Raw genomic sequence first — 13,917 nt, 5'->3', positions numbered from 1 at the left:
ATAAGAAGAGAGTCCACCACGCGTTCGTCCTCTTTTGGACCTGGCGTCCCGGCACCGACCATCTCCAATTGCAGCACCACCAGAAGCAAGTCCAAGTTCAACGCCCGCTACCAGACGGCTGAGCCTAGCTGAGTAGTAGTTACTTCTCCAGACTCGATAGATCCAGAATCGGACTGCGGCCACTGTTCCTCTGGCCTAAGCCGGGTGCCTGAAGTTAAGTACAGGTTGTCATAGTCAATAGGTGTAGTTAACTAGTAGTGTTTATGTTGCATGACTAATTGTATGTGTAAATAAAGTACCCTTGACCATGAACTAATTAATTGGTGTTTGGCTTTTTGATCGATAACCGGTTGAACCTTGTGGTGGCATCATTTGATACCTGGCGACTCTGAGCATTAGAATATAGATATCAAAAGAAAGGAGGGCAACCTCACTGATTGCCATAGTTACAGCAGAGCCACAGGAAAAGCAACACCCCCCACCCCCCAATGATTAAGTTGGAGATGGGAATGGGTTGATGTGCGTACATCGCCTACATGTGGTGGGATGCTATTGATGAGCTGTTTGACACTAATAACCCCTGCATTTACCAGAATTTAGTGCAAGACTCCTCTCCCCCCCCATAGGCTGCTCAACAATCCCTGTCAGATTTTTCTGCGACCTCAGGGTGCCCTCCCTCGTTCACAGGCACTCAGTGCCCCATCAAGGAACCTGACATCAGGAAAATGGGGAGAAGAACACTGAGAGACACCCCACTGCCTGGCATCTGAAATCCCAAGCACCCCTTTGTTGAATACCCCCTCCTCGCATCTCTCAACCCACCCCCATTCACAGTAGCATTGTGGACAGCACAATCGCTTCACAGCTCCAGGGTCCCAGGTTCGATTCCGGCTTGGGTCACTGTCTGTGCGGAGTCTGCACATCCTCCCCGTGTGTGCGTGGGTTTCCTCCAGGTGCTCCGGTTTCCTCCCACAGTCCAAAGATGTGCAGGTTGGGTGGATTGGCCATGATAAATTGCCCTTAGTGTCCAAAATTGCCCTTAGTGTTGGGCGGGGCTGCTGGGTTATGGGGATAGGGTGGAGGTGTTGACCTTGGGTAGGGTGCTCTTTCCAAGAGCCGGTGCAGACTCGATGGGCTGAATGGCCTCCTTCTGCACTGTAAATTCTATGCTCTATGTACAGGGATCCAGAAAAGATCCCTGGTGATGTATTTGGAGCATTCCTGGCAGTAGCCATCACACCCGGGGCTCTCCCTTCAATGGGGGGGGGGGGATTTCCACCCTGTCGTCTAATTCCCCGGGAAGGTTGGGCCTCCCCAGGGAAGCAACGAGGGGTTCACAATGGTTCTCCAACCAGTGGCGAGACCCCATTGCCTGCAATCAATCCTGGCCATTGACACTGGCGCCACCTTGCAGTGGAGGAAGAGTAAGCAACTATACCCTGCGGGGCAAGAAATGATGGTGCAGTGGTAATGTGACTGGATTAGTAATCCAGAGGCCCAGGTTCCTGGGGCATGGGTTCAAATCCACGGCAGCTGGTAGAATTTACATTTGGTAAATAAATCTGGAATGTAAAACTAACCTCAGTGATGGTGACCATGACAACTGTCATCAACTGTTGTAAAAACCCATCTGGATCGCTGATGTCCTTGAGGGAAGGAAATCTGCCTCCTTGATCTGGCCTGGCCTACATGTGACTCCAGACACACAGCAATGTGGTTGAATCTTAACTGCCCCCTGGAATAGTCCAGCAAACCACTCAGTTTAAAAAACAAAAAAAATTTAGAGTACCCAATTTTTTTTTTCCAAGTTAGGGGCAATTTAGCGTGGCCAATCCACCTAGCCTGCACATCTTTGGGCTGCGGGGGTGAAACCCATGCAAACACGGGGAGAATGTGCAAACTCCACACGGACAGTGACCCGGGCCAGGATTCGAACCTGGTCCTCAGCGCCGCAGTCCCAGTGCTAACCACTGCGCCACATGCCCCCCCCCCCCCCCCCCTCCCACTCAGTTGAAGATCAATTAGGGATGGACAGCAAATGCTGGGCTTTGCCAATGATGCCGGCATTCTATGAAAGAATAATGAAAAAGAAATATTTACTTTAGCCCTTCTCCTAACACTGGAACACATCGACCTCATGTGCTCCCAAGAACGATGGATTGAAGGAACAATGTTTACAGCTTTGCTAACTCAACTGATGCACTTTGAACCTGTGCCTATATAGAATTGTGGAATTCAGCTAAAAAAGGGACCTCCCACCGTGCCCACAACTCCGAGAGCTTGGGGACACTGCGGACTTTATTGGGAACATTTGTACTATGAGACTATTGAATCAGAGAAGGTTACATAGAACATAGAACAGTACAGCACAAAACAGGCCCTTCGGCCCTCAATGTTGTGCCGAGCCATGATCACCCTACTCAAACCCACGTATCAACCCTATACCTGTAACCCAACAACCCCCCCCCCCCTTAACCTTACTTTTATTAGGACACTACGGGCAATTTAGCATGGCCAATCCACCTAACCCGCACATCTTTGGACTGTGGGAGGAAACCGGAGCACCCGGAGGAAACCCACGCACACAGGGGGAGGACGTGCAGACTCCGCACAGACAGTGATCCAGACCGGGAATCGAACCTGGGACCCTGGAGCTGTGAAGCATTTATGCTAACCACCATGCTACCCTGCTTACAGCATGGAACAACTCATTGTGTTTGTGTCAGCTGACAAATAGCCATGCAGACTTAAACCTACTTTCCAAATTTAAGGGGCTGGATTCTCCACACCCCTTGCCGAAACCGTGGCCGACGCGGGGGCGGAGAATCCATTTTCCCACAAGGAATTGGGACCAGCGCCGGTTCCTTGATTCTGCGAGTACGCCGTGCCGCCTCGGACCTACCTGGGGCCATTGCCAGATGCCCGCTCCGCCATTCTCCGCCCCCGACGGCCAAAGTCCCGATCGCGTGGATCTAATGTGGTCCAGCCGGTTGGGATACTCGCCAGCCGGCTGCGGACTCAGTTGGTGATGGTGACCCCCAGGAACTTAAAGCTATCGACCATCTCCACTTCGGAGCCATTGATGTAGACGGGATGTGTGTCGTGCTACGCTTCCTGAAGTCGATGATCATTTCCTTGGTCTTTCCAACATTTGGAGAGAGGTTGTTTTCGGTACACCATGTAACCAAGTGATTTATCTCCCTCCTGTAGTCTGATTCGTCGTTGTTTGAGATACGACCCACCACAGTCGTATCATCCGCAAACGGATAGATTGAGTTGGTGTTAAATCTTGCCACACAGTCATGTATAGGGAGTACAGTAGAGGATTGAGCGCACATCCTTGCGGGGCACCGGTGTTGAGGACTATTGCGGAGGAGGTGCTGTTGCCTATCGTGACAGATTGTAACTCCATGCTAACTTGGACCTGTATAGAATTCTGATTGTTACCTTACCATGTGTACATCAATAAATCATCATTCTAGTTAAGTCACCAGTAGTTCTGTAGAAGACAAGATCACGGGACAGAACACCCCTCATCCAACAGGCTGAGGCTTTTCTACGCGCAGGGAACATGTGTAAATATAGAAACATAGAAAATAGGAGCAGGAGGAGGCCATTCGGCCCTTCGAGCCTTCTGCGCCATTCATTACGATCATGTCTGATCATCCAACTCAATAGCCTGATCCCGCCTTCCGCCCATGATGGCAAGATGTGTGCCACAGAAAATTCCGGAAGGACCACCTCTCCCTTGCCTCTTGCAACTGCTCCCAGCCGGAAAGTCTTATGACTTACACATTCGGTGTGAATTTCCACTGCTGTAAATACCTGCGTGTGTATTCCGCTAACGTGTGTGAGAAATGTCAGCACTTGTTTTACAGAAGGACTGTATGAATTTTTATAACCTTGGCGATGGATAAGTGAATACATATAAAGGCAGCAGGGTAGCATAGTGGTTAGCACAGTTGTTTCACAGTTCCAGGGTCCCAGGTTCGATTTCCAGCATGGGTCACTGAGCGGAGTCTGCACGTTCTCCCCGTGTCTGCGTGGGTTTCCTCCGGGTGCTCCGGTTTCCTCCCACAGTCCAATGGGATGCGGGTTAGGCGGATTGGCCATGCTAAATTGTACTTAGTGTCCAAAAAATGTTGAGTGGGGGTTACTGGGTTACGGGGATAGGGTAGATACGTGGGCTTCAGTGGGGTTCTCTTTGTAAGGGCCAGTGCAGACTCGATGGGCCGAATGGCCTCCTTCTGCACTGTAAATGCTATGATTCTATGATATACACATATACAGTGAGAAACACTGAGGGAAAGTAAGCCATGAATGCATCAAGCATGTTTCAAATATCTATGTTATTAATGGTCTTTCAGGCAGCTGTCAAAATATGAAATTGTTTTTTATCTGACTGCTTTTCTCGAATCTTACATATATAACTCCCTTGTCTTGCTCCTTTCTTGCGAACCAGACGATGATTAACTTCTCAGTTCCCGCTGTCAGGTCGATCGAAGATGCTTTCATATAATTTCATTACAGACTTTATCTAAAGGTTGTTTGATTGTTCCCCCCCGCCCGGTTGACGGATTTACTGAGCAGTGTGCTTAGGGTTAAAGATAAATAGATCACGGAGGTACCAGGTTCTCGCCCACATCTGTCTTATTATCTCAGCCCTTTCAATAGCTCGGAGCTACCAGGGTGCATGGAGGGGTGTGGGGCGGAGTGGTAAGCTGGTCACCCCTGCTGAAAGATTAGTTGAGATGCCAGCGCCCAGGGTTCACAAGATGGCGGAAGTTGAAGGCAAAGACTCAGGTGGCATCTCAGTGAATCGACTGGTCAGCTGATGGCCAGGAATAATAATTCAACACGCGTTGGAACCCCAACTCGAGAATTTGAGATAAACGCAGAAAAAGTCGGCAAGGGTGTATTAGATTGCCGTAAAGCAAAACAGAATTGCTTCACTAACGGCCTTCAAGGAAGGATATATGCTGTTCTTATGTGGTCTGGTTTATGTGGGACTCCAGTCCCAAGTCAACGTGTTGGCTTTTCAAACACCCTCTGTAAAGGTCCAGCTCGGCATTCAATAATGTGAGACTGCCACAAAGAACTCTCCATGGATGCCAATGACAGTTCACCACAACTTTCTCAGTATTTTGTTAAAGACGGGGTCTAAGAAATGATGGGCAAAACTGAAGGGAAATCAGAAGCCCATGTTCAGATATAACTCCACATGCAGGTGATGGAGTCGGCAAAACACCTGACTGTGCTTCATGTGGAAGCACTTCATGACACAAACCCAGCTAGGTGCTTCTGATCACAGCGAGTGGTACGATCATTGGTTGTACCCACCCAATGTTGCATGGTGGCTGGAGATGTCCCTGCAGCAGTCCAGTCCCTGTGTGGCCTGGATAGAGTGGACGTGGAGAGAATGTTTCCACTTGTGGGAAAAACTAGAACCAGAGGACACCATCTCAGGCTAAAGGGACGACCCTTTAAAACAGAGATGAGGAGGAATTTCTTCAGCCAGAGGGTGGTGAATCTGTGGAACTCTTTGCCGCAGAAGGCTGTGGAGGCCAAATGTCTTTAACACAGAGATAGATATATTTTTGACTAATAAGGGAATCAGGGGTTATGGGGAGAAGGCAGGAGAATGGGGATGAGAAAAATATCAGCCAGGATTGAATGGCGGAGCAGACTCGATGGGCCGAGTGGTCTTATTCTGCTCCTATGTCTTATGGTCTTATATAAATAACGGCAGACAAGGAAGGACCCCCTGGTCTGTCCAGCCTATCCTACAGAATTGTGATGCCTCCTGTATCGGAATGTGTGCAGCACCCCATCCCACCCTAAGCTATGGGAGATGACAAAAACTCAGACCAATTTGGAAGAAACCTAGTCTGGGAAATGCCTCTCTGACCCTGTAGAAACAGTCCAAACTTGTCCAGGAGTACTTCTTCTCTGCCCCTCTGCCGAATTAAACTCTGTTACAGCAGGTCCCCCATGGTCATGATCAGGTCAGTGCAACAGAACCTGTCGATATGGCTGGTGCTGAATGGAGCTTGTTCAGACAGTACGACACTGCGATTGAGATTCTTCTGATTGAAAATGATCTGCTCTCTCTCATCTTCCTTTGGGAAGAAGAGCTTCCGCACGACTAACTGTGTCTGTGATTCCTGTTCACCTCAGATGGTCTTGGGTGGGCACAGGTACACAGATTATCACGTGTGATCATCCCCCCTTGGAGTTCCTCCACTGCTTCTGCTCTTCACAGCTCTCAATGTTGACCTGAAAAAGAAGACGGGAAGATTTGACAACTCAGTGAAGGATCTCCAGCTGGGCAGCACTGCCTCAGCACTGCGCTAGTCTAGGTGCTCAAGGACTAGAGCCGGGGTCAAGCTCCCAGCCCTCTGACTCAGATGTAAGCATTCCACTCATTGAGACAAACTCACAGCTATAACAGAGTTTCAACCACAAAACGCAAAATGTGTCAGTCCACTCCGTCATTCAATACGCTCGTGGTTAATCTTGCCGCTGGATTCTCCGCCCATGCTGGCCCGCCGACTGGAAATTCCCGCCCAAGGTCTTTGGGCCTTTACATGGTTCACGTCACGCTGGTGGCGACCTCGCGGTGGGCGCGGCCAAAGAATTTAACCACTAATCTCGGCCTCAACTCCACCTTCCTGCCTGTTCTCCATAACCCTTCAACCCATTACTGATTAAAAAGCTATCTCCTCCTTAAATTTACTCAAAATCCCAGTATCCCACCGGACTCTGGGGCAACGAACTCCAGATCCACAACCCTTTGAAGGAAGTAACTTCTCATCATCTCTGTTTTAAACCTGTTTCCCCTTATCCGAAAACTGTGACCTGTCTTTCTGGAATGTCCAACAAGATGAAACATCCCTTCTACGTCTACTTTGTCAATACCTTTTGATCACTGTATAGATCTTTGCACACCTCTGTGCTCGCTGACCTCCACCGTGCTCCCCGATAAACAACACCTCGATTTTAAAATTCTCATCCATGCTTCCCAATGCCTTGAATGGCCCCTCCCCTCCCTTTCTCTGCAACCTCTTCCACCCCTTTACTACCCTCCAATATATCTGCGTTGCTCTAATTCTGCTTGCTTATGCTTCCGCGATTTTAATCACTCCACCATTGGTAGCCGTACCTTCAGCTGTTCAAGACTCAAACCGTAAATCCCTCCCTGAACCGCTCTACCTCTCCAACGCTGTTAGTGAATTCCGGCTATTATGTTATAATAATGATCGCTTATTGTCACAAGTAGGCTTCGATGAAGTTACTGTGAAAAGCCTCAAGTCGCCACATTCTGGCACCTGTTCGGGGAGGCCGGTGCGGGAATTGAACCCACGCTGCTGGCCTCGTCCTGCATTACAAGCCAGCTGTTTAGCCCACTGTGCTAAACCAACCCCTTAGCGGTGCTACATAAATATAATAGCTGAATCTAAATGGGAGGCCACTGAATTGAAAGGGAGTGCTGTGCCAAGAGTAGCTCTGCTCATACACGGCCGGGAACCATTTAGGAACTTTAGCAATAAAACATCACCTCAGCTAGCCCGGAGGTCAACATATCCGTCATGACCGTTATTTGGACCACTCGGTTTTTCCCATCTAACTCCAGTCTCTACCAACACCGATTCCCCCTGCCCCGGTCGACCTTTAATTTTGCTTATTATTCAGTCGGTTTCCCCTTTAATAGGCAACCATGCTGTAATAGTCTTTCTGCAGTCATGTCTAAACGTTGCTGTGGAATTGTTCGACTGTAAATTAGCTCCCCCATGGCTTAGTGATAAAGGCATTGCCGTGAGTAGTATTGTGCTTTTTTTTTGTAAATCGCAACACTCATTCCCACCCTTTCATTCCAATAATATGAGACAGATGGTACCTAAGCTGATCGCTGCAGTGGCATTAGGCAGATACTGGCAGACTTTCACTTCTCTGTTTATCTGTACCATTAATTTATCCTCCAGCTCTGTTCTCACTTGTTTTTTTGTTTCCGCGCTAATGAATTAAACAGGTCACTTCAACACATGTGAATTTTCTCTCTCCTTCAGTGTACCTCATCTTTTGGTTTTAAACACTGGAAAGAACCTGCATTGATGCAGGGCCTCGCACAATCTCAGGGTGTCCCCAAAGCATTTACCAGCCAATGAGGTTCTTTTGGAGCGACTGTTACAAAGTCGGGAAACATAGCAGCCAAACTGTGCGCGTCAAACAGCGATGTGATAATGACGGGATCACGGTTGTTTTTCTGATGTTGTTTAAGGGGCTGGATACCAGGGAAAACTCACCTGCTCGTCTTCAAACCAGTGGTCGGGGGGGTCTTTTGTGTCTCGCTGAGGGAGCAGGGAGGCCCTTGGTTTAACATCCAGAAGGCGGCACTTCTGACAGTGCAGCACTTCCTCAGACCTGCACTGAAGTGTCAGCTTCGATTCTGGACTCAAATCTTTTGAATGACTTGGGACTTCGCTGGCTTTGTTATATATTTTAAATATCTCGAAGCGATGGCAGAAGCTTCAAAGTATGCAACAGGTTCATTGACAGTGTCTTAAAATATCTGCATTCACAAAATGTCTGCAATCATGATCAGAGCGCGGCCTCAAAATTTTGGCCTCAGCTACTTTCTGTGGATGTGAATTCCCTCTCTGGGTGAAGAAATTTCTCCTCACCTCAGTCCTAAAAGGTTTACCCCTTATCCTCAAGCTATGACCCCTAGTTCTGGACTCCCCCAACATCGGGAACCTTCTTTCTGAACCTACCCCATCTAATCCTGTGAGATTTTTATACTTTCTATGAGATCCCCTCTTTCATCTAAACTCCAATGAATATAATCCTAACAGACGTTGTGTCTCCTCATATGACAGTCCCGCCATCCCAGGAATCAGCCTGGTAAACCTTCGCTGCACTCCCTACATAGCAAGAACATCCTTCCTCAGATAAGGACACCAAAACTGCACACAATACCCCAGGTATGGCCTTAGCAATGGCCTGCAGAATTGCAGTAAAATATCTCTATTCCTATACTCAAATCCTCTCGCTATGAAGGCCAACATACCATTTGCCTCCTTTACTGCCTGCTGTACCTGCGTGCTTACTTACAGCGATTGATGCGCAAGGGCACCAAGGTCTCACTGAGTATCTGTTCTCTTAATTTACACCCATTCAAATAATAATCTGCCTTCCTATTTTTGGTACCAAATCGGATAACCTCACATTTATCCATGTTTACTGCATCTGCCATACATGTGCCCACTCACTCAGCCTGTCCAAATCCCGCTGAAGCATCTCTGCATCCTCCTCACAGCTCACCCTCCTACCCAACTTTGTATCACCTGCAAATTTGGAGAGAATACATTCAGTCCCCTCGTCCGAATCATTAATATATAATATAAAGAGTTGGGGTCCTAGCACAGCTCCCTATGGTACCCTACTCATCACTGCCTGCCAATCGGAAAAAGATCCAATTATTCAAACTCCCCGCCTGCTAACCAGCTTTCTGTCCATCTCAAGCCACTACTCGCAATCCCATGCGCTTTAACTTTACAAAGTAATCTGCTATGTATGCGAACCTTTTTGAAAACCATTCTGAAAGTCTAAATAAATCACATCCACCGGTCCTCCCTGGTCAACTCTACTAGTTACATCTTCAAAAGATTCTAGTAGATTTGTCACGTTGTGATCTCTATTTGATAAATGTTCACACACTGTTAGGCTATGAAGCAGCTAAATATAGCACTTGGGGCGGAGGGCATCAAAGGATACGTGTGGAAAGCGAGATTAAATTGGATGATTAGCCATGATCTAACTGAATAGTAGAGCAGGCTCGAAGGGTTGAATGGCCTGGTCCTGCTCCTATTTTCTATGTTTCTATATACAATCCAAATTGGCCAATCCATTAGTAACAACCTAACAGAGCGCACTTTACCTAAAAAAGGAAATTCTTGATTTGCTTCACTGAACTCAAATATGGGCCGGAATTCTCTGGCCGTTGGGATTCTTTAGTCCAGCCGGGATTCCCGGTGGCGTGGGTGGCCCATTGACAAGCGGCAAGAGTATAGAATCCCGCTGCCAACGAACGGCGTGTCGTTGAGAAACACACGACGGGGAGAACGGAGAATCCAGCCCCTGATGTGCAGTTTGGTAAAACGCAGGGAGAGTGAAATAATGGGTGTTTAACGACTAGGGGTCGAAGTGAAGATTTAAGGTGAGTCTCTGAGAATGTGTACCTCCCACTAGTGATGTAATTGTGTTGACACAGCCAATGGCCGGGTATCGGATGGCGTATCCGTCAGTTAAGGAATTAAAACCGCAAGAGTACATTGAGCCTGGGAAACGAAAACATTGCCGCTAGCTGAATGTCAAATAAATTGTTATTTATAATGTACAGTCAGCTTCCATTGACCTTTCAGTCAACCTTACCCGGGCACACAGAGACACAAATCCCATTTGTTCAACAGTATGAGGCAGGGAAAAGACCATTCTCCTTTTCCCCAGGAGACCACAGCAGAGACAACGTGGAGCGTAGCGTTTTCACCAGAGATTATTCCCGCGACAGTTTGACATGGTTTGCTGGAGCAAATTAAGCAAAGGAATGCACCCATCCAGTAACTCTTGGCTGGGCAGAGCAAGTCTCCTGTTAATAACTGTCTTGGGCCTCGACCCTGCAAAGTGAGGTAACAGTACATCGTGCTCAGCTTCAATTTATTGTAAGGACAGAGGTGTCACAGGAGACAAACAGTGAAACGATATACAACAATAAAATACTGAAATAAAAACAAAGTACTGAAATTACTCAGCCGGTATGGCAGCATGTACAGTGAGAGCAATAGTGTCAACGACCTTTCCTCAGAACTGGACAACATTTCGAGATGTGCTAGGTTCTAAACATACATGGAGTGTGGAGTTTGCACTTTCTCCCCGTGTCTGCGTGGGTTTCCTACAGGCGCTCCGGTTTCCTCCCATAGTCCAAAGATGTGCAGGGTGGGCGGATTGGCCATGCTAAATTGCCCCTTCGTGTCCAAAATGTTAGGTGGGGTTACAGGGTTATTGGGCTAGGGGAGTGGACCTGGATAGGCTGCTCTTTCGGAGGGTCGGTACAGACTGGATGGGCTGAATGGCCTCCTTTTAGGGGCTGATTTAGCACAGTGAGCTAAACAGCTGTCTTGTAAGGCAGAACAATGCCAGCAGCGTGGGTTCAATTCCCGTACCAGCCTCCCCGAACAGGCGCCGGAATGTGGTGACTAGGGGCTTTTCACAGTAACTTCATTGAAGCCTACTTGTGACAATAAGCAATTATTATTATTATTTTGCACTGTAGGGATTCTGTGATTCTAGGTGGGGAGGGGGGGACAAGAACAAATGGGAGGTCTGTGAAAGGGTTAAAGGCAGGAGAGATTGAACGACAAAAGGGAGGATAGTGCAAGGATAAAGCAGGGTGACGATGGGGTAATGTGACATGTAATAATAATAAGAATAATCTTTATTGTCACAAGTAGGCTTACATTAACACTGCAATGAAGTTACTGTAAAAATCCCCTAGTCGCCACATTCCGGCGCCTGTTCGGGTACACAGCGGAAGAATTCAGAATGTCCAATTCACCTAACAGCACGCCTTTCGGGACTTGTGGGAGGAAACCGGAGCTCCCGGAGGAAACCCACACAGTCACGGGGAGAACATGCAGATTCCGCACAGACAGTGACCCAAGCTGGGAATCGAACCCGAGACCCTGGAGCTGTGAAGCAACAGTGCTACCCATTGTGCCACCGTGAGACAAGTAATGGGTTTGGGGGAGAGGTGTAAACGGGAAAAGCAGAATCATTGCTGACAGAAGAAAATGGGGAAAGGACTACGACATGGAATTGTTCAACTCAATGTTGAGACTGGGAGTAGCAGCTCCTGTGCGAGTGGGAGATTCAACAGCAGAAGCAGGAGCCAGCTGCTGCTGTGACAGTCAACCTGGATGCTGGCGTGAAGTGCAGCTTCCGCGACACCAGTGCAAAGACAGCAAATGGGACGCATGCAGGAGCTCTGGCTGGGGCAAGGAAGAAGACGGAATTGCCAGAAGCAATGGTCCATGTCTGAACCCACAGTGTTGGGAAGAAGAGGATTCATATCCTGAAAAGGAGTCACATGAAGAAATAGACCTCAAAGAAAGAAAGACTTGCGTTTATATAGAATTCTACAGAACTTCAGGACCTCTCAAGGTGCTTTGCAGCCAGATTCTTTTGGAATGTAGTCACTGTTGTAGTGTAGGAATGTCGGGACAAAACGAATTTCCACAAGTGTCTGCAATGATCTATGCACTGATGAAGGGAATTGTTCAATTCGGTACGTAGAGCATGTGTAAAGAGAGACTGCTTCATCAGCCCCGGAAATACCATTTTGATTCAATTAGGTAAGTTTTCCTTAAATGTTTGTCCTTTTCTTACAGTGCCCCCTTTATCATTTTAATTTTTAAAAACTTAATTTTTCACTGGTTAGGCCAGCATTTATTGCCTATCTCTAGTTGCCCTTCAACGGAAGGCGGTGAGGTGCCTTCTTGAACCGCTGAAGTCCCTGAGGTGTAGGTACACCAGCTGTGCTTTTAGGGAGGGAGTTCCAGGATTTTGACCCAGCAACAGTGAAGGAACGATGATATATTTCCAAGTCAGTGTGGGGAGTGACTCGAAGGAGAACCTCCAGGTGGTGGGGTTCCCAGGTATCTGCTGCTCTTGTCCTTCGAGATGGTACTGGTCGTGGGTTTGGGATGTGCTGTCTAAGGAACCTTGGTGAGTTCCTGCAGTGCATCTTGTAGATGCCACTGTTCATCGGTGGTGGAGGGTTTGAATGCTTGTGGAGGGAGGAGCAATCAAGCGGGGCTGCTTTGTCCTGGATGGTGACGAGCCTATTGAGTGTTGTTGAAACTGCACTCATCTAGGCAAGTGGAGAGTGTTCTATTGCTTCCATGGCATGTGCCTTGTAGATGTTGGACATGCTTTGGAGGGGTCAAGAGGTAGGTCATTTGCTGTAGGATTCCTAGCTTTTGACCTGCCCTGGTAGCCACAGTATTAATATGACTAGCCCAGTTCAGTTTCTGAATGTTGATGGTGGAAGATTCAGCGATGGTTAGATCCTCTCTTGAAGGAGATGAATTTGTGTGGCACGAAGATGAGCCTGGAATTTGTGTGGCACGAAGGTAACTTGCTCATGTATTTGCTTTGTTTGGCCTCTTGTTCCGCACTGTAACCAATCACTGTTTGTCGATGTACCATGTGTCAATGTTCCCTGTTGATTATTCTTTTCGTCTACTATGTACGTACTGTGTACATTCCCTCGGCCGCAGAAAAATACTTTTCACTGTACTTCGGTACATGTGACAGTAAATCAAATCAAGTCAAAGACAGCCCAAGTCTGGATATTGTCCAGGTCTTGCTGTATTTGGACACGGACTGCTGCATTACCTGAGGAGTCGCGAATGGTGCTGAATATTATACAGTCATCCGCAAACATCCCCACTTCTGACCTTATGATGCGAGGGAGGTCATTGATGAAGCAGCTGAAGATGGTTGGGCCTGGTACATTACCCTGAGGAACTCCTGCAATGATGTCCTGGAGCTGAGATGATTGACCTCCAACCACCACAACCATCTTTCTTTGTGCCAGGTATGACTCCAATGATAGCGCAGTTTTCCCCCTGATTTCCATTGACTCCAGTTTAGCTAGGGCTCCTTGATGCCATACTCAGTCAAATGCTACCTCGATGTCAAGGGCAGCCAGTCTCACCTCACCTTTGTCATTCAGCTCTTTTGTCCATGTTTGAACCAAGGCTGTAATGTGGTCAGGAACTAAGTAACCCTGGCGGAACCCAACCTGAGTGTCCGTGAGCAGCTTATAATAGTAATAATAATCTTTATTAGTGTCACAAG

This window comes from Scyliorhinus canicula, chromosome 2 (assembly GCF_902713615.1).
Source record: "Scyliorhinus canicula chromosome 2, sScyCan1.1, whole genome shotgun sequence".
Classification (NCBI taxonomy): domain Eukaryota; kingdom Metazoa; phylum Chordata; class Chondrichthyes; order Carcharhiniformes; family Scyliorhinidae; genus Scyliorhinus; species Scyliorhinus canicula.
This window is presented reverse-complemented; position numbering follows the sequence as displayed.